The sequence below is a fragment of the Panthera pardus genome, unplaced genomic scaffold (assembly GCF_024362965.1).
Source record: "Panthera pardus isolate Hobbes unplaced genomic scaffold, ASM2436296v1 HiC_scaffold_16, whole genome shotgun sequence".
Lineage (NCBI taxonomy): Eukaryota > Metazoa > Chordata > Mammalia > Carnivora > Felidae > Panthera > Panthera pardus.
Window position 1 is genome coordinate 44,593,323 of NW_026526721.1, and position 24,827 is coordinate 44,618,149.

A 24,827-nucleotide genomic window follows, 5' to 3' on the forward strand; every position below is an offset into this window, starting at 1 on the left:
TTTTTTTGTGGCTATGGGAAAATATTTCCATCTCTTTGAGCCACAGTTTTCTCCTTGGGAAGGTACTGATAATCCTTAAAATTTCATTTTACCATGTTATTGCAATAGAATGTAGTTTGTCAAAATCTTTTTAAAATTGTGAAGTGCTGCACAATTGTATTATTTCATTACTTTCATCAGCAATGTTCGAACACTTTTAAGTAGTGTTGATCAAGTCATTTAATCATCCATTCCACATTTATTGAAGAAACACTAATTGAATTCCAGAAACTGTGATTCATGTTGGCATTAAAAAGATGAACCATCCTGCCTTCCTTTTAAGTCAAGAAGAACGGTGGGAGAGGTAAGGGCAGGTGAGCCAGTTGTGTTCAGGTGTTGTCACTGTGATTGTACCTGTGCACACTTCAGCCTTGCTGCAGCACATAACAGTGTACATTGGTCTATTCTATCAGTAATTGGCTGGTCCTAGATTATCAAATTGACATATTGCCAAAAGGGGAAAGGAAGCCTGAGTAGATTATATACACTTAATTTCCTTTCAACGTTGGGAGATAGGTAGTGACACTGTGCCCTTTTTTGTAAATGAGGAATCTGAGGTACAGAGAAGATAAGTAATTTATCAAAGATTACTCATATAGGATGAGAAAATAAAAGGAAAACAGCAATGTCTGAAAGTATCTACATTGGGCAATATAAGATGAGGAGGCAGGGAATGGTGACTTTTCATATCTGCTGTTGTATAGCAAGTAGAAGTGTGGCCTGCATCCTCAAATCATATTCTAGAAATAGATGGAAATAGCTTCTCATTAAGAAATTCAGAGTGGAGAAATATTACAATGGTAATTATAATTAAATACGGTAAATATTTTCTGGTAGGAAAATTCATAGGATTTTCTGCAGGTTGAGGAAGGGTGGTGCGACTTACTCTCCATGCAGAAATCAACAAAGGCTTTTCACAGGACATATTGCTTGTGTAGTATTTGTGTGTGTGTGTGTGTGTGTGTGTGTGTGTGCGTGGTAAAACTGTATACCACAGTTCAGTGGTATTAAGTGTATTCATACTATTGTCAAGCATCACCACCATTTATTTTCACCTTGCAAAGTTGAATCTTTGTAACCCATGAAACGGTAACTCCCCATTACCCTCTTCCCAGCAGCCCCTGAAAATCATCATTCTACTCTTTTTTTTCTTTTTTCTAATCTCTCCTTTTCCCTCATAACTCAGTCTTTGTTAACTACTGTTTTACTATATTGTTGCTGTGTTCACTTTTTTTACCCTCCACATATAAGTGGAATTATGCAGTATTTGCCTTTCTCTGTCTGGCTTATTTCACTTAGCATAATGTCCTCCAAGTCCATCCATGTCATTGCAAATTTGATTTATTTTAAAGTTGATTAATATTCAATTGTATATATACCTACATATATGTGCAGTATAGTCCATCCATTGATGGACATTTAGGCTGTTACCATATCTTGGGCATTGTGAATGATGCTGCAATGAACAAGGAAGTGCTAACATTTCCTCAAGATAGTGACTTTATTTCCTTGGAGTATACACCTGGAAGTGTGATTGTTGAATCATGTGGTAGTTCTGTTTTTTAATTTTTTGAGGAAACTCCACACCATTTTCCATAATGGCTGTACCAATTTATATTCCCATCAACAATGTACAGAGGTTCCCTTTTCTCCACACCTTTTCCAACACTTATCTTTTGACTTTTTGATTATAACCATCTTAACAGATATGATTTAGAAAAATGCATTTCAGGTCCTTTGCTGAAAAGGATCTGAATAACTTGATTTTTTTTGTTGTTGTTGTGATCGAGTTCTAAGAGTTCCTTATATATTTTGAATATTAACCCTTCATAATGATTTTTAGATGTTTTCTCCCATTCTGTAGGTTGACTTTCATTTTGTTGATGGTTTCCTTTGCTGTGTAGAAACTTCTGTTTGATGTAGTCCCACTTTTTTATTTTTGCTTCTGTTACTTGTGTTTTAGATGTCATATCCAAAATAGCATTAACATAACCAATTTCAAGGGCTTTTCTTACATGTTTTCTTCTAGTTTTACAGTTTTAGATCTTATGTTTAAGACTTTAATCTTTGAGTTGATTTTTGTGTATGGTTAAGATAGGGGTCCAATTTTATTCTTTTGTATGTGGGGATCCAGTTTCCCAACACCATTTACTGAAGAGACTCTCTTTTCCCTATTATGTATTCTTAGCACCTTTGTTGAAAATCAGTTGACTGTACATGTGTGGGTTTATTTGAAGGCTTTCTATTCTGTTCCGTTGATCTATGTGTTCGTTTTTATGTGCAGAGTCTTGAATGACATTGTTTATGATGAGGGAGAATCAACATAAAATGGCTTTTCCAAAGGTTGAAGAGGCCATTCCAAGATGCAGAGAGAGCTAAGAACCTGGCATTTCTGCAGAAAATGCAACTAATTTGGTATAGTTGACTTTGGCGGGGTGCAAAAAGGGATTGGAAGTACTGGACAAATTGGAAAAATGAGGTGGTCCTGAACTATTTTTTTAGTCAGCATGCTTCAATTATATTCTACTTTTGTACCCTTTTCATTATGTTGTGATATCTTTAATACCTTTAAATAATAGCTTATTTAATAATTTTTGGTGTAATATGACAACTTTGGATACAGACATCTTATTTTGATTGCTATAAAATTATAGTAACATTAATAATTAAATTGAAATTATACAAAATAATTTATATATAATGTTATATTAGTTTCAAGTGTACAACACAATGATTTGACAATTCTGTATATTATGCGATATTTACCACAGTAAGTATAGTTAGCATCTGTCACATATAATGTAATTGCAATATTATTAACTAGATTTTACCTTTTTGCTTAATAATTAATAGTATTTAAAATTGTTATGTAAGATAAAATTACGATTTTTACATAACTCAAAAGTATATTTTAATATATCAGTTATAATGCATTTACTTGATATGCTATAAAAATCTATTAATATTTTGATATTTGGAATTTATCAAATTTTCACTAAATTCTCAGTGGTAATTTTTATAATGGTCATATTCTAGCTCTACATGATAAAATAAACAAGTGGTCAAATTGCAGTTTTACATACTTATCTGCAGAGAACACATTTTGCGTGTTGAAAGCCTCCCCCAAGTAAATAATTAAACACAGTTTTTACCACAATTATCTCTTTAATGTAACTCTACATTAGTATTCTTATTGTTCCTACTTTAATTGGTGGTCATTTATGGGTAGATATTTAATATATGTGACTGAGAATGAGCTATAGCTAGTGGAGCCTAAGAGAAAGGCTGATTGAGTGCTAGCTTTATCTCTATAAACTGTCACTTGCTTGCATCCCTTTGACTTTCATTTTAAGGGGAAAATTTTGAATAATTTTATCCATTGACTTTTTAAAAAAGCAACTGGAAAGCCAAAATTATATGTTTTAATTTGTACATTTAATATACAAGCATTTAATATAAAGCATCAGAGACCCAAGGGTTTTAGTTAGAATATGTTGTAATTGATTAGAAGCCATTAATAGATTTTTAGAAATAAGGAGTCTATAATGTAATTAATATTTTAGAATACTCTTTCTGGAAGTGATTAAATGTTTTGGAGACTAGAGCCAGTGGTATCAATTAAAAAAGTAATTTTACAATAGAATAGGAAAGAGGAAACAGTGATTTCTAAGAACCTTGTGAGCTTAAGATTTGGTATCTTGGTCCTGATTGTTGGGTTTTGGTTGGGTTGTTGATTTTGTAGGCACTTACTAGGCAGTGGTTGGCACAGCAATGAAATGATTGGCAGGTGTTAAAAAGGAAAGGGATTAAATAATCCAGTTTCTTTAAAAAAAAAAAAAAAAAAAAGATTATTCTGGTCCCTGGATGAACAGTGTTTGGATGTTTGGAGAGGGCAAGAGTTGTTAATGGGACACAAGTTAGGACACTATTGCTGTTATTCAGGGGTAAATGATGGTGATGTGGACTAGAGCAGTGGCAGTGAGTGTGGAGAGTGGATAGATTTTAGAGGATCTTAAACCAGCCAGTGAGTCGTCCAGGTCAGAAGTGCTATATGACTTAGCCAAAACTGATTGGCTAGAGCTAATAACACCTTTAGGGCCCAACCATAAAGGGATAAGAAACACAATTGTACTTTGTGCCTGGAAGTTGGAGATCTATATATACTTTGTGAACAGCAATAATGACTTTCTTAGTTTGTCCTCTGGTAACTGAATACTTGACTCATTCTGCCTCTTGTCAACAAAATACACACTTACCTTGTGGTGTTCAGGAAAACTGTTATTTCTCTACTCTTAATCTATTCAGAATTATTCCTTTTTCTTGAACTATACTGGGATGGTAGTAATAATTTATCTCCCTAACTCAGACTTGACCCATTCTTGTGGGTGAAGGTGGAATATTGGGGAGGGTAGGAAAAGTAACAATTGAAAACAAAAGAGAACTGAACCCTGATTACTGGATAGTGTTTTGGGGTTGGACAAATCAGAATTTGTTAAAGTTGAGTCATTAGAATGACTGTTTAGAGGAGAAAAAAGGAAATATACTTCTTTTGGCTTCATTGTGGCAATCAAGTAAGTCAATAATACTGGATTTTGAGAAAGAATGAACATTTATTTCCAAGTTGTAGTAGCTAATGTCAACATTCCTGGCTCTCCATTTTCCAGGCACACAGTAGCATTGGATTTCCTAGCCACCTTTGGGGTGGGTGAGACCACGTGGCTAGTACTGTCTAATGAGTTTAGATCAGAAATGATGTGTATGTTACATTAAGTGCCAGTGTAACACTCTCTAGAGGCTTATTTTCCCTCTTCCATGGCAGCGATCATGTTTATGCCTTCTTGTTCATCCTTGGATTCTAGCTACCATGAGAAGGGCCTCCATCCAAGAGCACAGTGGAGCTCATTGAACTTCTGGAGTTTTTTTTCCCTACAGCATAGCTTATTTTAGCCTATTTTAATATACCTAACAATAGTATATATTGATATACTTTTTGATCTTTATAATAGGTAAAAGTTAGCATCTCAGTTTTATTTGTATTTATGAGGAATATTTAATATCAGTTGCTGGCAGCAGTGCCACGAGAACACCGAACGTTCTGGTTTTGCCACCAGCACTGAAATTAATTCAGTTTATGCTTCCTGCTGTCCCTCACTCCAGGTTAAACATTTCATTAAGTGCTCCTAGGTCATGGTGCCTGTGATACAGCTGCCAACAAGCCAAATATCTGCCTTCCTTCAGATTCTCTCTTGAGGGGCAAACTCCCATCTCTAGCTGCAGATTTCTCCCTAAAGAAAGATAAGATTCATGTGAAGGCATTATTCTCCAGATCTGAGATCAAAGGCATGAAAATGTGATCTCAGAAAATCTTAAAGCATAAAAGAACCAGTAGTGCTACCAGTGTCATACAGGAAAATGGGGAACCTTATCCCAGGGCTCAGCATGAGTTAATGTTTACACCAGTAAGAAGTAAGATTATGTCTACTAAGCCAATAATAGGTGTTAATTGACCTTTCCTTGATGTGTTATATTCCCATAATCCATGAGGAAACATAAGAAATACAGGGGGAAAAAAAGGTGATGTAGCTGCTCTCCAGATGACTATATCTGGAAGGCTACACTTTCTGCACAGTGTTGCTCCCCTACCTCAAGTCTAATTGTTTCTTTAGCACTACATTCTAACTCTAACCTTACAAACAGGTTTAGATTATTATCTTAATTCCTTTAAAACACATTGTAAGTTTCAACTTCATGGTAACATTCTCTAAGTAATTAATCCATTACATATGGTGATGGTATTAAGACCTTTAAAGGTTTATTGCACCTTAATTGGTTTTACTTTCCCTCTTAGAAAATCTTTAATTTTATTCAAGATATACTTCATTAATATCTTACTCTTTTTCAATATAATTGGAGAGAATTCCCCAGAAAACAAAACCAGAAGCATCACTTTGTTCCGATTGGAGTGTTATGTCTAAATATCTTTATTTACTTAGCATCTTGAGTTGAGGGTGGTTTGGTTTGTGTGTGATAGCTGTTTACTCTTAATATCTATTTTTTAAATATTTCTATCAGCCAATTTTTAACTCAGTATGTTTTTTTTTTTTTTTTTTTAAGTTAATTACCTTAAGAGAGAGTGTGAGCAGAGGAGGGGCAGGGAGAGAGACAGAAGAAAGAGAATCCCAACCAGGCTCCACACTGTCAGCACAAAGCCCAATGTGGGACCCAATCTCATGTCCCGCAGGATCGTGACTTGAGCTGTAATCAAGAGTCAGACACTTAACCGACTGAGCCACCCAGGCACCCCTTAACTCAGTATCTTTAAAATTTGGTGCAATCATAAAACTTAAAGTGGTGTTCTCTATTAAAACACTAATTTTAAAAAATTAAGTAAAGGATAAAAATGCTTTCATTATAGCAGAATTCCTACTTAGTTAGCTTCTGCTAAGCATCTCCATGTAGGGATCTCCTTTGTGCAAGCCAATATGCATTGCCCATCATCTGCAGTATGTTGTCAGAGAAGATCTGTCAACATCTAAGGATTGTCGCTGATCTCATATTTTGGTTAATGAGAATATAATGTCGAGAGGTTGAATTGAACAAAATATTTTGCCTTTAATCTGAGGTTTTTGTTTTTATTATTTTTTTAATCTTGCAAGAATAAGGATTCAATGTTTAGTTTTCAGCTAGAAATGAACATTAATGAAAATATTTGGGGACTGGATAGCTGAGAGTGTATGTGAAGACCTGTGAATGTTTGTGTGATGTACGTTGTTTGAAACATGTTCATTTAATAATATTCCTAACTTATAGATTAGAGATATTTATAGAACTCTTTACTAAAGTCAAATTTAGTTTAGGTTAGTTAGGAAGAGAAGGATGTTTGTCAGTTTTATGAGGCATTTCTATCTGTCAGGTGGCAGTGAACAAGCAGAAAGGGTAGTAATGAAGTTGGGTTTTATTCTTTAGAAATCATGAACTCCTTTCTCTAGCAAGGGAAATTTGGCTATGAGTGTTCAGAATAAAGGGATTACTTACATGAGGAACAAGGGATATGTACAAGTACAATTATCACTTGGAATGACAGCCAGCCAAAATAGGCTATCTTGAGAGCATATGAATTATCACTTTCAGCATACCCTGGAGTGTCTACTGTTTATATGACACCTTGATAAAGTGTGTACTTTAGTGAAAACAGTACTTTAAGAAATTTTTCATTGTCCACTTCTTTAACTTGTAATTCTTATTATTTTTTAAAGAAATCAATATTGATCAATAGATGTGCTTTATAAAGTGAGCATATTTATATTTATATAAAATGCACAAAGCATATTGGAGTCATATTCTTTTCCACTGAATTCTTCTTTGCTTGAACATGGACCCATTTGAGCCCTACAGGTAGGGTATACTTCCCATTCAGGCTGAAAGGTAGGAGTAGCTTTGACTTAATAGAAAAATTTCAGGAATCTTTAACACTGCAGCATAGATTGCTATATTAGGTTAATATTTTATATTTGTTCTAATATCTAGGCTTCTCTGTTTTTCCTAAGGTCAAATTTTGGTCTAGTGATGGAAACTCTGTGCTTGACCCCTTACTTTTGTCTATAAGCTTTATTCCCAACTAGTGTTTGTGGTATTCCCTGTATATCTATAGTTAAACTTCCCACGAGTGACCCTGTGACTAGACACAAAAATGTATGTCACACATTATTCTTTTGACCTCCTCAGTTATTCATATTTAAATTGAGACTAGCCTCTGGATATATGTTACTCTCTCTAATTATGCTCTGACATTCAATGTTTTTACCTACTAAAGATATAGGTCTGCGTTATCTGGCTTATCATACAGAGACATCAAATATGATGAAGCATTTATGATAAATTACAAATTGAGTTTATGTAGGTATAATGAAAAATATATCTCAAAGAGGATTGGGATATTTGGAAAATAATTTAAACTTAAATGATTAAATTTAAAAAATCTGTTTCTGAGTGACCTTAAAGTATCTTTATATATGAGACGTGAGTTATTAGTATACTAAAAGTCATTTTGCTATTACTGGTTTGTTTACTTTGTTAAGAGTAAGGTAATTGAATATCTGGGTTGTGATTAGCCAGTTGAGAATTGTGGCACAATTTTTTCTCAGAATAATAAAATTGTGATGAAATGTGTGTCAAATCATCCTGTGAGGAATAAAAGTGGATAATTTCTATAAGCAAGTATGGGATACATTTGATTTTGATTCCAGTGGAACTTGGCCTGTGAAAAAGTGAGAGGCAAATGTGAAAAAGTGAGAGGCAAATATAAAATACTACAGGGAGGGATGAGGTACTGAGTGTGAGAGAGAGATCAAGATAGGTAGTAAGAATGGGGAACACCAGCTAAAATAAAATCAACCAAGATGATCCTAGCTGATCTTCAGTGCATCCAGTCTGTGTGAGACTAAATAATTAAGTGAGATATAAAGCATGGGCAAATTAAGATAAAAGAAATATATTCTACTTTCAGTGAAGGTGCATTTATTTGTTATATTCTCTACTGTGTCCCTAGCAATTAGCACAAAAACTAATGTAAAGGTGAGACAGATATTTTTGAATTAATTAGTAAAATTTTTTAAATGAGGAAAGCCTGACTTTAAGAAAGTAGCTTATATGATCAAAGAAGAAAATTAATTTCCACATCTTAATAGATTTTCCGCCTTTAGATAGCATGATTAAATGGAAGAATGTAAAAAAAAATATGTTATACTTATCCAAATATAATCAATCTGTTAGAATTCAAGGTGGGGGCATAAAGGAGATTTATTAATTTGGTGAGGAGTTGTGTTAGGATTAGTCTCATGCTGTGCCCAGTTAACTTTCATTCAGCAATGTAGTTCATGTGCTGTAATACAAAGACTTAGTATCTGGCTCAAAATGAAAATAAACTCCTCACATCTGTAATGTTGATGATACCTCTCTGCTGATGTTCATCCAAATGTCTTGGTGATTGCTCTCAGTAGATTACTAAAGATGTTTTTGTCTTACTTCCCTCTTTGTTTTGTCTGCTCTAACTTTCTGACCATCATTAGTGAATTCTCATAGTAAACTTCTAATCTTTACCCACAGTGAAAACTGATTAATTATCTTATCATTTTATAAGGTCTGACTTAATTTGAGTTAACCAGGAAAGGGAAACCTAGCACATTTCTATATATCCTTCATAGATCATAGGTTGAGGAGTTTGTTGGTGTAAAGGGTAAGGTCCTACTGGCCACACCGTATTTTGTAGTATCTCTTCGTTCTCCTGATTCAGAGCTGGCTTTACTTTTCAGTCCCAATTCCAAGACATATATTGTGAATTTAGCTAAACTTACTAGCTAATTACAAGATTAGTTAAATTTGTACTGTTATGCAAAATAGAGTATTGCTTCTCTTGAGAAGAAACATAGTCTTTTAGAATTGACCTTACATGTAAATAGATACAGGAATATGGATTATAATCCATGAGATGATGAAACATTTAATAGATGATATTCTTCAACTCTAGGATTATAGTCTTTAAGAAAATTATTATATAAGAACTTATTTTTGCTAAGTAGATTGGGGGTAAATTATATCAAAAAATGAAATATTTATATATTTTTGGATATTTTGGACCTGTGTGCTATCAAAAGCTAAAATATAATTTACCCCAAAAGATATACAATGAAGTTATTATAAGCCACTTAAAATTTGATTTGATTGGGTAATTAATATAGGGGCAAGTATAATAGAAAGAGTCGTGTTTATTCATTTAGTACATATTATTGATTGCTTATTAGTCACTATATCAAATATCAGTGTTAAGAAGATGGGAAGTTTTGTTGAGATATGTTTTATAATGCTCACAGTTTTCTTGGATGTAGCAAACAAAAATAACTTGGAGTACTATCAGCAGTACTACAACTTGGAGATGTATTAAAAAATCGTCTTTCAAGATGGTTTTATGTTTACCTGTGTATGGGCAAACATTCTTATGTATATGTATACAGTTCATTAAATTAGTCTTACAAGTCAGATTTTAATATTAGTTTTTAATATTGGTTTTTAGCTTTTTTCCCCTATTGAAATTTTACTAATGTGTATTAAAATTCTAAACAGGTGATGAGGATCATAGATTATTTTAAATTATTTTTAATATTTTTACTTTTGTAAAAATTTGTTCAAATCTAATTTTTTCTAAGAATACCCAAGAAAATATCTTAAAATAAAGATTTGTGAAAACTATCAGGTGACCACATCAAGTTTTATCTGAAAATTAAATTAACACACTTTATTATGCTATATAATAGTTAATGGTTTTAAAAAAATGTTCAAGAATTTCTTGTGATGGGATAAATTGGACAATTCATCCTTTAAAAATAAGATGTATTTTAAGCTAGACCAGACTGCATTTTTTGTTATTATTCTTAGATAATCTGAATGAATAACTTTATGTCTATGTATCTTATAAAAATCTTCAAGATTCATAATCCCATTTAGATACATACAAAATCCTGGTGTTAATATATTTTATTTGTTTAATGTTTTAAAATTTATTTTAAGAGAGCGACAGCGAGAGTGCAGGTGGGGTAGGAGTAGAGAGAGAGGAGAGAGAGAGAAATCCAAGCAGGCTCTACTTCAATAGAAATGTGAATGACTCTGGCTTAATAGTCATTCATTTCACACTATGGGAGATTGGGCAGTAAATGGGACTCCTTATAAAATCAGTTAAATTTAATATAAAGTTTCATGATATTTACTTCTAAAATTTTAGATAAATATAAATGTAATTATTTTGTTGGTTGTATGTTAGGAAAGACCCACAGAAAATAATGTAAACTTTTGCATCTTGCTGTGTTAATTTTCTGTAGCTGCTTATTCGAATCCTTAAATCAGAAAACCAGGAGTTCAGGATCCCTGTAAAATCTCTTAGATATGTTCTCCCTTTCACTCTGCTAGCACTACAGGCTGATCTATTTCCTTTTCTCTTAAACTTTCCTATTCACTTGTTCTTGATAAGATCAGAGAGGCCTTAGCGTAGTGGTTAGGTCCTTGAGCTTTAAAAAAACCCAGCAGGCATTAAATTCAAATGCTTGTGCATTGTATTAGCTTTGCTTCCTGGAGTAGGTTTGTTTCTTTACCTCTTCAAGACTTTGCTTTCTTAACTGGTAAAGTGGAGGTAGTAATAGGAACTTAAAAAAAAAAAAGGTTTGAAATAAATAGCAAATAAGGTAATGCATGTAGAACATGTTTATTTAGCTAAGTGTTTGACTTATAGGATTTAACAAATGTTAGCTAAAATTACTATATTACAGTATAGGATTTTAAAATGAGACTCATAAACTCAGGTGAAATTCCAAAGACAAGAGCAATGTATAGGTACCAATACCTACATGTATGAAAATGAAGCACTAGACGATTCCCTTTGCACCTCATGGCTAGAAGTTTTTAAGAACCTATTTTTCCAGCACTTACAGTCGACTAGTTTCAAGTATTGTAAGTGGTTGAGTTTGGGGAGATTGGAAGGACTTGCATTTTGGGGTTACAGAGGGGATGCTCTAGTGCAGGGGACATTAAAGGGACAACCTAAAGGTTAATATATGTTCTGGGGAGGGGGTAGAGGATGGTACAGGAGACAGCGACTAAGTGGCCTAAGACAGGAAAGCAGAGGCAAAGACAGGGCTGCACCAGGAGGGAGCTACATAACTGGTATGTAGAGGTAAAATGTGAGGATTTCCATGTCTAATTGTGGACCATTAGGAAAAGAACAGTTCTGAAACCTTTTGGAGAGGGTTAGGGTTAGGATTAGGCCTAGTAGTTTCTGGACAGGATGCTATCAGGTAGGAGCTGAGGAGGAAGTTGAAAATAATTAACTAGAAGAGAAAACGTTTTCTTCAGAATTGGGGTTTCCTAGCAAGAGAATTTCCATAAAATGGTCATCTAAGGTAAAGTCAGTTTTGACCATATTCCAGTCCCAGAGACCACCAAAGCCAGATAAAGACTGAACTGAAGCAGTCATGAAAAACTGTACCACTGTCTCCTTAATCGCTTGGCTTGATCCTGGTGAGTCCAGAATAGCAGCCTGTGAGTGGCAGATTATGAAGGGAATCTAAACACATTCTCTTTCTTGTACTGCAAGCTTCCAGGCCTTAAGCAAAACCAAACTGATGGAGAAGTGCAAAGTAGTGTGAATTTTAAGTTTAATTATTTTCTTGAACTGAATATTTAAAATTTTTGAAATACAACATGTTAAAAGGCTAAATAAAAAGGCATGGCAAAGTAATGTTATCTGCCCAAGATTTCAGTGGAGGATAGGGTAACACTATGTTTAAGGATAGCTGGCAGAAAATTAAAATCAAATAAAAATACACATAAAATAAATATAATGCATAATTACCTAAACTAAAATGTAAATATAAATACAATTCAGTTTTTTCAATAAAATCATCACTTACTGTAAGTTTACTCTTAGCTATATGACACAGGATACATATCTTGCTGCCCTCTGGAAGCATGAATGCTAGTTATGGGAATGTAATTTTATGGTGTAGTAGGAAAAGCAGTATACCTCAGGAAAGATAAAGATTTTTTTTAGAGAAGAAGAGTTGGCATATAAGATTATATTAGTTTCAGTTGTACAACATAATGGTCAACATTTATTATACATTGCAAGATGATCCCACCAGTAAGTGTAGTTACCATCTGTCACCATACAAATTTATTAAAATATTATTGACTGTATTCCCTATGCTGTACTTTACCTTCCTGTGAATTATTTATTTTATAACTGGAAGTTTGTACTTCCTAATCCCACTCACTTATTTCACCCATTTTTCCCACATTCCTCCCCTCTGGCAACCACGAGTTTTCTGTATTTATGACTCAGTTTCTATTTTATTTATTTATTGATTGATTGATTGATTGATTTAAGATTCCACATAAGTGAAATCATACAATGTCTTTCTCTGCGTGACTTATTTCACTAAGCTTACTATCCTCTCTAGGTCCATCCCTGTTTACACAAATGTCAAGATTTCATTCTTAGGGTTGGGTATGTTGTTTATATTACCACATCTTGTTTGTCCATTCATCTATTGATGGACACTTAAGTTACTTCCATGTATTGGCTATTGTAAATAATGCTGCAGTGAACAGCGGGTGTGTGTATCTTTTTAAATTAGAGTGGGTAAATACTTAGACATGGAATTGCTGGATATTATGGTAGATTTTTTTATTTTTTATTTTTTGAGGAACCTCCATACTGTTTTCCACAGTGGCTACATCAGTTTACATTCCCAACATAACTGTATGAGGGTTTCCTTTTCTCTACATTCTCACCAACACTTATTATTGCTTGTCTTTTTGATACTAATCATCATGACAGGTGTGAAGTGATATCTCCTTGTGGTTTTGATTTTCATTTCCCTGATGATTCGTGGTATTGAACATCTTTCCATCTGTTTGTTGGCCATCTATATGGCCTGTGTCCTGACAATTTTAGAACATTGTGTTTCTGTTTTCATCTGCTTCAGGGTATTTTTTATTTCCTCTTTTATTTCTTTTTTGACCCATTGGCTGTATAGCAGCATGCTGTTTAGCCTCCATATCTTTGTGTTTTTCCTTTCTCTAAAAATTGATTTCTAGTTGCATATTGTTGTGGTCAGAAAAGATTCTTGTGATTCCAGTCTTCTTAAATTTATTGTGAGTTGTTTTGTGGCCTAACATGTGATCTATCCTAGAGAATGTTCCATGTACACTTGAAAAGAATGTTTATTCTGCTGTTTGGGGCTGGCATGTTCTGTATATATCTATTAAGTCCACATGGACTAATGTGTCAGGACACTGGGTCCATATTGATTTTTCTGTCTGGATGATCTATCTAGTGAGTAAGTAGTGTTAAAGTCTTCTGTTATTGCATTATTGGAAGTTTCTCCTTTTATGTCTACTAATATTTGCTTGATATATGTAGGTGCCCCTACGTTGGGTACATAGGTATTTACAAAGATAATACTATTTTCTTGTTGGATTGACCCCCTTAAATTATGTAATACTCTCTTCATCTCCTGTTACAGTCTTTGTTTTAAAGATTATTTCTTCTGATATAATATTGCTATATTGCTACCCCAGCTTTCTTTTTATTTCTATTTGCATGAAACATCTTTTTCTGCCTCCACTTTCAGTCTCTTTGTGTCTTTAGGTTTGAAGTGAGACTCTTGTAGGCAGCATATGGATGGGTCTTGTTTTTTTGTTTTTGTTTTTCATCCATCCAGCCAACCTATGTCTTTTGATTGTATTACTTAGTCTATTTACATTTAAATAATTATTCATAGGTAGACATTGGCATTTTCTTAATTGTTTTCTGGCTGTTGTAGCTCTTCTCTGTTCCTTTCCTTTTCTCTCTTGTGATTTGATGACTTCTTTAGTGTTATTTTTGGCTTCCTTTCTTATTATTTTTTGTGTATATGCTATAGATCTTTGCTTTGTGGTCATATATCATGTGTGGTCATATGAGTTCATATATCACACCCTATGTATGCAGCCATCTATTTTAAGTTGATGGTCACTTAAACTCTAAAGGCACAACATTTTTACCCTTACCACCATATTTTATTTTTTACATCATTTTTTTTTGTGTATCCCTTATGTAGTTATTGTAGATATCTTTAGTTTTGTACTTTAACCTTCATACTATCTTTTTAAGTGGTTGATCCATTATTTTTTACTACATGTTTGCTTTTACTGATAAGATTTATTTTCTTTCATAGTTTTTTTTTTTTTTTTACTTACAGTTATGGCCATTTATTTATTTGAAATATAATTAACATAGTGTTATATTATTTTCAGTTGTACATTATAATGATTCAACGATTCTATACATTAATCACTGAGTACTCATCAAGATAAGTGTACTCTGAATCCCTTTTATTTCATATGTATACATGTACATACATATACACACATACCACACCTTCTTTATCCATTCGCTTATCAATGGACACTTGGGTTGCTTTGATATTTTGGCTATTATAAATAATGCTGCAATAAACATAAGGGTGCATTTGTCTTTTCAAATGATTGTTTTCATTTTTGGTGGGGAATAATGCCAAGTAGTGGAATTACTGGATCATATGGTAATTCTATTTTTAATTTTTTGAGGAACCTCTAAACTATTTTCCACAGTGGATGCACCAATTTGCATTCCCATCAACAGTGCATGAGCGTTCCTTTTACTCCACATCCTCACCAATACTTTTTATTTCTTGTGATTTTTATTTTCACCATTCTTACAGGCATAAGGTGATATATTATTGTGGTTTTGATTTGCATTCCCCTGATGAGTGATGTTGAGCATATTTTCATGTGTCTGTTGGCCATTTGTATGCCTTTTTTGGAAAAATATATATTTGGGTTCTCTGCACATTTTTAATCATGTTCTTTGTCTTTTTGTTGTTGAGTTGTATACGTGTTTTTATATGTCTTGCATATTAATCCCTTATTGGATATATCATTTACAAATATCTTCTCTATTCAGTAGGTTGCCTTTTCATTTTGTTGATGGTTTCATTCACTCTCCAAAACCTTTTGGTTTGGGTTTATTCTCAGTAGTTTATTTTTGCTTTTATTTTCTTGCCTGAGGAGACATACCTAGAAAAATTTTTCTATGACTGATGTCAAAGAGATTATTGCCTGTGTTTTCTTCTATGAATTTTATGGTTTCAGGTCTCACATTGAGGTCTTTGATCCATTTTGAGTTTATTTTTGTGTATAATACAAGAAAGTGGTTCTGTTTCAGTCTTTTCCCTGTAGCTATCCAGTTTTCCCAGCACCATTTGTTGAAGAGACTATCTTTTCCCCAATTGTGTATTCTTGCCTCCTTCATCATAGATTAATTGACCAGATAAACATGAGTTTATTTCTGGGCTCTCTATTCTGTTCCATTGATCTATGTATCTGTTTTTGGGCAAGTACCATACTGTTTTGACTACTACAGCTTTGTAGTATATCTTGAAATATGGGATTGTGATACCTCTAGCTTTGGTATTCTTTCTAAAGATGGCTTGGCTATTTGGGTCTTTTGTGGTTCCACCCAAATTTTAGTATTATTTTTTCTGGTTCTGTGAAAAATGTTATTTTGATAGGGATTGCATTAAGTTGGTGGATTGCCTTGGATGGTACGGATTTTATCAGTATTGGTTCTTCAAATCCATAAGCATGGAGTATCTTTATTTTTGTGTTATCTTCAGGTTTTTTCATCAGTGTTTATGGTTTTCAGAGTATGGGTCTTTTATCTCCTTGGTTAAATTTATTTCTAGGTATTTTATTTTTGGCCTTTTATTTTTGGTTTATAGAAGACCCTTTAACATTTCTTACAAGCTTGGTTTAGTGGTGAAGAACTCCTTTAACTTTTGTTTATCTTGCCACATGGAGTATTCCTCATTTTAGTGGGTTTTTTTGTTTTTTTTTTGTTTTTTCTTTTGGCACTTTGAATGAATTGTCCCTCTCCCTTCTGGCCTGTAAAATTGCTGCTAAAAAAGTCAGCTGGATAGTCTAATGGGAGTTCCTTTGTAAATAACTAGTTGCTTTTTTTTCTTGCTGCTTTTAATATTCTCTTTAATTTTCAGCACTTTATTTGTTATGTGTCTTGGCATCAACCTCTTTGGGTTCAATTTGTTTAGGATTCTGTTTCCTGAACCTGGATACCTGTTTTTTTCCTTAGGTTAGGTTGTTTTCAACTGTTATTTTTTCAAATAAGTTTTCTGCCTCATTTCTCTCCTTCTTCTGGAATCCCTATCATGTGAATGTTCTTACATTTGCTGTTATTCTAGATTTCCCTTACATACTTTTTTATTTTTAAAATTCTTTTTCCTTTTTGCTGGTCAGCTTGGGTGATTTTCATTACCCTGTCTTTCAGATCAGTGATTCATTCTTCTTCATCCTCTAATATGCTATTGATTTTCTCTAGTGTATTTATTGTTTCAGTTACTGTATTCTTTGACTCTGATTGTTTCTCTTTTATATTTTTTATCTCTTTGTTGACATACTGTGTTCATATGTTCTTCTCCCAAGTTTGGTGAGCATCTTTATGACAATTGTTTTGAAATGTTTATCAGGTAGATTGTTTATTTCCATTTCACTTGTTTATTTTTCTGAGGTTTTGTCTTGTTCTTTGCTTTGGAACACATTTTTCCAGTGTCTCCTTTTCTGTGATTCTGTTTCTTCAGCTCAGAAATGGATTTTAATCTGGTAGGAAACACTAACTCTCTGAGTGACCTTCAGTAAGTCTTCTCATATTTCTGGATCCTATATTCCTCATCTGTGATATGATATAATATATAAATAATATAAACTGTCATATGGTAAGTTTCGAGTGAGAAGCAAAAATTAGCCAGGCATGCTAAGTATATTTAGAGGAAGTAGAGTTTATTGTGGTCTTGATCAGTTGGGGAAATTTTTTATGCCAAGGCTACTATTATTTCTCATTTGGACTTTTACTGATAGCTTTCTGATAGGTCATTCTTCTAGGTCCTAGAAAAAGTTTGCTGAACAAGGTGACTAAGGTCCCTAAACTTACAAAACGTACTCTCTTCTTGGAAATATATGATTGAACACTTACAGTAAATAGTTACATGTTTTTCAGCTATAAAATATGCATTAGTCTAAGGAGGCCCATTAAACATGACACTTCCTCATCATTAGGTAAGAGAGATCAGGAGACATTCTAACAAGAATTTCATGGAAACTGTGACCAAGGGTGAGTGGGTAGTTACCAAGATGAGATATTAGTTTGTGAGAAGGCCCAAAGAATTTGAGGTTTTTGAGAACATTAAATAAATTTAGTAAGGCCTGGAGCACTGGGTTTGAGGGATAGAGTGCTAAGAAAAAAGGCTTGAGATGACTGTCAAGAGCCCGTTAGGGACATATGACATGTTGGTCACTTGAGAGTTCCTCAGAATTTTTGTTAAATTTAGGTAATACTCAAGAAAATATCATCTTAAAGAAGAATATAAGAAACACTTAGTGAATAAATACAGATTTGCAAATTGTATTTTGTTTTTTAAATTGACTAAATGTTTTAGCTTAGTCACATTTATGATGGTATGGTAGGAACATTTCTTTATAATGTGTGACATTTTGGAGTTGGCCTGGAGCAACTGGAATATTAATCTTCTAGAAAACTAGAAATTCCAGTTCTTATCCACATGGGTCCAATACTATGTCAAGAGGGTATTCATCAAAGTTTAATCTTTTGGACAGGATGAATTCAAAATTGTTTCCTTATCACTCAGTTTCATGAGTTTGGGTCAGTTTAGTAAATGTTCTCAGCCACCCTATTTTGAAGAATTTTATGTGCTGCAGTGGCATCTCAGTGGCACAATCAGTTAAGCATGTGACTTGTGATCTCAGTTCAGGTCTTGATCTCAGGATCATGAGCTCAAGCCCCATGTTGGGCTCCATGCAGGGTGTGAAGCCTACTTAAAAAAAAAAGAATTCTATGTGGTACTATATATTTCTTAGTTTTTGAAGTATTCATCTCACAAACCATTTTCTAATGGAAAATGGTTTACTTTACCTTGACCTATTCCCCTCCATTCCATATGTACTTGAGTCCCTCAAAAGTTCTTGGGTTTACTAAGTACTTGATAGATGATTGACAAAGGTGGTGATAAGGAGACAAATGACTGTTTATGGTGTTTCTCACATCAGTAGCTTATATATCTGGGATTAGGGCCTCAGGCAAAACTATTCATTCAAGAGGTTTCTCTTACAGTTGTTTTTATGGAATTTCTTTGAGATAAAATTGTTTCAGTATATCATCCATTTCTCTGTAAACAAGATGACTATGATATTACTGCTCTTATAATAGAGGGCATATGAGATAATTGTCACTGACTCCAGGGTCAGAGTAGCCTACCTCTTCCTGATTATAGTCAACTTGGCCCCCTTGTTTAGAAAAGAAAGGAGTCTTTCCTTAGTAATAATGTGAAATCTTGACTCTGTTGGGACTTCCATATTTCCTAATATCTACAATTTGCTCTTCTAAGACACAAAGACATGTCATCAAAATTTATAACTATGTCTTAGAGCAATATTAGGTATGGGGATTTATTAATATCCCGTTTTATTTTCTGAGGTTTTAGTATAGTATCTAATAAAAATAAATTTCCTGGAAATTTACCTGAAAACCCAACCAAATAAGGGCTCTATAAAATTGTGGTATCATTCTGGTTACTTCAAAGTGAAAGTGTCAAATCAGTAGTATTCTTATATTTCACTGCAAAGATGTTGTAGCAGCTTCCATAGCTCTTTTAAAATGTTTTTAATGTTTATTTATTTTTGAGAGAGAGAGAGTCAGAGTGAAAGCAGAGAAGGGGCAGAGAGAGAGGGAGACACAGAATCTGAAGCAGGCTTTAGGCTCTGAGCTGTCAGCACAGAGCCTGAAGTGGGGCTTGAACTCACAGACTGTGAGATCATGACCTGAGCCAAAGTCGGATAACTTAACCAACTGAGCCACCTGGGAGTTCCTCTTTTAAAATGTTTTTAATACCATCTGATGTTCCTTTCCTAGCTATTCTTCAATTCTAGTGGCCATAATACATCAACTTTTCTTAATCAAGAGCAACAACTGATTTATTTTATTCTGAGTGGATGATTCTCCTTTTTCATGGGTATTTTTTCCCCTTCTATTTGAGTGTATTGTTTTAGATTAGTTACATACATATTAATTAGAATACATATATATTACATATATATTTTTGTAATCTTAAAATGTGTTCAAGAGTACTTCAAATATATTTTATATATATAAAATCTCTCTACGTGGTTTCCATGGAAATTTCTTTTGCGTAAGTAGTTGAAGCTCCTGAATCGTTATGATTTCATTTAAGTTGTAATTTTTTTCTTTCCAATATGATCAGGATTTTGGATTTTGTGACTTTGCCAGTCCTTTAACTCTGCTCTAGTAATTTCTTTTTAACAATCTGATAGAAAAGCAGAAAGTTATTTTATTATTTATTGCTTTTGGAGCAGTGGATTTATAATCACAGGACCTTAACTGCTACCTCTTCAGTGTACTCCAGTGTACTTTGTAGCTACTGAAAGTGTACTACTTTTTTGTGTGTGTGCTCTGAGTTGTCCATATTTATTGACCTTTTGAACCATTTACTAATTGTGGCATAGTATGTATTTTGTTATTCTGAATTTCTCATTTATTTACATTCATTTTGCTAATCCATTCAGTTATTCATTTTTGTTTATATGTTTTCTTTTTTTTTAAATATTTATTTATTGAGAAAGAGAGAGAGAGAGAGAGAGAGAGAGAGAGAGAGAGAGAAACAGAGTGTGAGTGGGGGAGGGGCAGAGAGAGAGGGAGACACAGACTCTAAAGCAGGCTCCAGGCTCTGAGCTGTCAGCACAGAGCCCAACTCAGGGTTCAAACTCATGGACTGCAAGATCATGACCTGAGCCGAAGTCAGATACTTAACCAACTGAGCCACCCAAACACCCATATTTGTTTGTTTTTAACCCCTTTTCACCACTCCCACTGCCCCAACTCTTGTCCAAGCTTCATCGACTCTTGCCTAGATTATTGAAATAGCTTCCTTTTTTTTTTCATATACAGAGTTTATTTTTTATTCTCTTTAAATCCTAGTTAGGTAACATATAGTGTAATAATGGTTTCAGGAGTAGAATTTAGTGATTTATCACTTACATATAACACCCAGTTCTCTTCACAACAATTACTCATTTTTAAAATAATGAATTCAGGAAAAGTGTGGGGGGTTGAAATAGACAGTTTTAGCCTTTAAGGATTTTAGGTTATATGGAAGAATAGTTACACCAAGAAATATATACGTTGTAGTAAAATTAAGTGAGGTGAGTACTGTCTGTGAAGTATGTACAAATTTCAATGGGGCATAAGAGTAAAAGCATGTATATATTTTGGGAATAAGTTTAGGAAGGTTCTGTAAGACATCACATTTAGGCTAAGCCGTAAGTGATGACTAGGAGTCTTTTTGCAGAACCAAAACAGTGAGAGAATTCCAGTAAGAAAGGAATAGCATGAAATAGAGAGAGGGGAGAGGATGAAATGAGTTTGAGCATTACCAGTATATCAGAGTAATGTAGGGCAGGGATGGGGTACTATAGAAAATGAAGTAGGACAGATAGATGGGATCAAGCCAGGAAGTATCTTGCATGCAGTGGAAAGGATCCCTTGTAAGGCAGCAGTTACCTTACTGTGTTTTCTTGAACATTTTACCATAGAATGTTAATGTATATTCAGTGTCAAAGAGGTTCTAGTACCAAAAAGGTGAGAGAAATACTGGGTTAAAAATAATAAGGAATATCTTATTTCATGTCTTCTCCAATTCATTATTATATACTTTGCATCATTAATCTAAAAGAAATATAGACAATAGTTCCACTCTATAATCATGACTCTTTTTAGAGGCTTTCCATGAGCCTAAAATATAAATTAGATTCATAGCACTTCTTATAATATAGGTCTATATTTATTTTATTTTTTGTTTAATTTCTGTTTCTCATATTAGATTATAATAACCCTGAAAGCATGTGCTATGTTTATTTTGATTCATCTTTTTACTCAGAACCTGCTAGAATGTTCAGTGTATACATTATGAACATTTCTTTTGCACATTTCTGGCAAATACTTTGGGAGAATTCTCTAAGTGATAAGGTGAACCACTGAGGAATTTTGAAAAAAAAGAAGGGAAAATTTGGATTTATATTTTAAGCAGATCACTGAAGCTGCCTTGTGGAAGTTAAATGAGAGGAAAAGGACCAAGGGACCCTAGTCCAGTTGAGAGGTGAAATGGGTAGTGGAGAGAAAAACTGATAGATTTGAAGATGATTTAGGATGTTTAGTGTACTGGTTCCTGGTTGGTGTTGTAACAAATTACCTTCAATTGAGTGGCTTTAAAAAACCAAAAATTTATTCTTACCAGTTTGTAAGTTAAAAATGGGACATGGATCTCTTTAGGCTAAAATCAAGGTGTCAGTGGCACTGTGTTCCTTTCTGGAGGCTGTAGGGTAAAGTCCATCTCCTTACCCTTTCTGGCTTCTGGAGGCTGCCCACCATCCTTGGCTCATGGCTGCCTTCCTCCACATTCAGCCCAGCAAGGTTGTATTTCGCTGCACCTTCTTCTGTAGTCGCATCTTCTAATGACGCCCTCTTCTACTTTTAAAGACCTTTATTATTACAGTGGGCTCACTGGATAATCTAGGATAGTCTCCCTATCTTCAGGGTTAGATGATTATCTAATTCAGTCTGCAACCTTAATTTACCTTTGTCATGTAACATAGCATTTTCACAGTTTCCTTGGATTAGGAAATGAACAACTTTGGAGGGGGGGGGTCATTATTCTGCCTACAACATATACTTTGCAAAATTATAGATGAGCAGTTAAGGGTGAGTTAGGGTTGGATACAGATTCCTAATTTGTGTACTTGGGCAGATGCTGTGTGCCTGTACCTCAAATAGGGAAATCAGGAGGTAATATCTGTTCATAGGAAAATAATCGAGTCACATGTGGACTTGTTAAGTTTGAGGGATATTGAAGGAGGTAATCCAGAAGATATGGCTAACAGTTGACCTGTGAGATGGACCTGGGTGATCAGAGGCTTCTCGCCCCCTCCACTGTCCTTGGAATGTACAGTTCTGCCCATTATTCCTGCAGTGGGAGCTGTTCCAAAGACATAGCCTTGAGAGAGTAAGGTGTTGTTGAGACCATCTGGATGGTACACTTGTGAGAACCCATTTGGGGCTTCTGTAAACTTAAGATCTGGCAGGGAGATATGGAGGTCCACTCATCTTGTGGCTGCCTAAGACAAGCCTTGTTTATTAAAACCTGCCACCTACTAACCTGAAGGCTTTTTGCCTCTCTTTCTTTGGTCTTTCCCTGCCTTCCCTTTACAGAGGCCAGTTTGTGAACAGGTAAAGGGCTTGTGAATTGTGTCTGATGGGTAAGAGAGATTTGTTCAGGAGATACTGTTTTGGAGGTGGGTAGAATTGAAATAATAGTTGAAACCCTCTAACTGGTAAGTTTTTTTTTTTTTTTCTGAAAAACATGAAGACAGAGAAAACAAGAAGTAACAGATTTCTGAAGAACATACAATTGTTCATTATTCAGAATATGGCAGTTTTAGATTATATGATCAAATAACGTCATCTAGGTAGGAGAAAACTATTAAGTTTCTCAGAAATAATATTAAGTTTCTATGTATTGACAAATCAATGGTTTTAAGTTTTTAAAACTTCTCTCATTTTTGGCTGATAAAAATAAGGATTGTAGTAAAGAGCAGTCTAAGACCAAAACAATCTGTCCAACCAACTATGGACTCTATGCCTAAAAGTTTAGATTCTTACCAAATTGTGCAGCAAGGTTGCAAATGTTATTCCCTGTCCTTATTTGAAACCATATAAGAGTCAGTAATTGGAATTTATTTTACTCACATGTGAGAATCTTTCTTGGGAAAAATACATAGTACTTTGTTATTAACGAGAGTCTATAGATAGAACCATTTTTTCCCCACAAAATAAAAATTAGTACTTCCAAAATTTAGCCAATACTAGGCTATAACCATGGAGACTGTAATATGCCTTGTAAATAGTGTTTGAAATGCCAAAGTTATAGTTGGCAATATGTATGTTTGAAAAATAATTTTTTGGAAGTAATGAACTTCCTATTGTTTCTTCCACACTGTTAAAGTTAAGTGCTTTAAAATGAGTAGATAAAATTGTTTGTTCCTTACATGGAAATAGACGTAGAGGACTGTAAAAGTGAAACAGGGGTTACTCCTTTTCAGTAATTTAGTACTTTCCTAGAAATCTTTGATCTGTAATTTAGTCTCTTGAATGTGTTTACCTGCAAGGAAGGAGATTCCCTGGGGAGATAAATCATCAGTGAATAAATCGTCCTTCTCATTTATAAATTAGTCTCCTGTATGTCTGATTACCAGGAATAAGTCTCCTAAAATATAATCACTCCTCCTTGGAATGATAAAAATCGAGCTTCTCAGCCATGGCAGTTGAAGATGCAGTTTGGATCCTGATGACTTCACCAAAAGAATTTCTCAACATTTTATATTTCTTACCATAATCCATGTCTTGGGTAATCAATAAATTAAAACTGATCACTGCCTTATGAAAGCCTATATCTGCTTTCTTATGCTTAATTATGGTTGGGAAACCTGTGTTGGATAAAATATTCTCCATTTGCCTAAATGCTAAAATGCCATTATCCTCTTTATTGCATAAGATCCTGGTGATAAACACTTTCACAATAGCACTTAATGACTTGCCTTCCCTACAGGATAATGATGATAATGCCATTTTTTGTTGTTGTTTTGCTTTTTTCTTTTATTTTTTCTGCCAACACTAAAGTGTCCATCTGTCATTCTTTCCTATATACTGAAGCCATGCTGCTCTTGGCATGGGTCACATTTGTAAATGTTTCATTTATGAACCATTCCTCCTCCTGACTCGTCTGCAGTACAGAAATATGCAACAGAAGATCAGCTGTCTTTACAGTTCATGTGCCTCTAAATCTGGCATCACATTTGCTCTCTCATTTCCTCAGTAGTTTCAGTAGGAAATTGTCCTACATAATTCTCATGACATTATTTATCAAATTTTCCTAAAAAGCTGTTTTATGTATAAATGATACAACAACTGGTTGTTTTAATATTTTATTTTTCTTCACATTTTTCCTGCCCATTTCTCTCATTACAGACTTTTCTCTTCCACAAGCAATACTACTTACTAAAAT

At 34.0% G+C, this 24,827-nt stretch overlaps 1 protein-coding gene across 6 annotated transcripts in view; it reads left to right on the forward strand.

The window, feature by feature from the left end:
* Positions 1-24,827, forward strand: part of EPHA6 (EPH receptor A6) — an 858,920-nt gene that overhangs the window by 32,982 nt on the left and 801,111 nt on the right. The gene's annotated exons all lie outside the window — the stretch shown is intronic.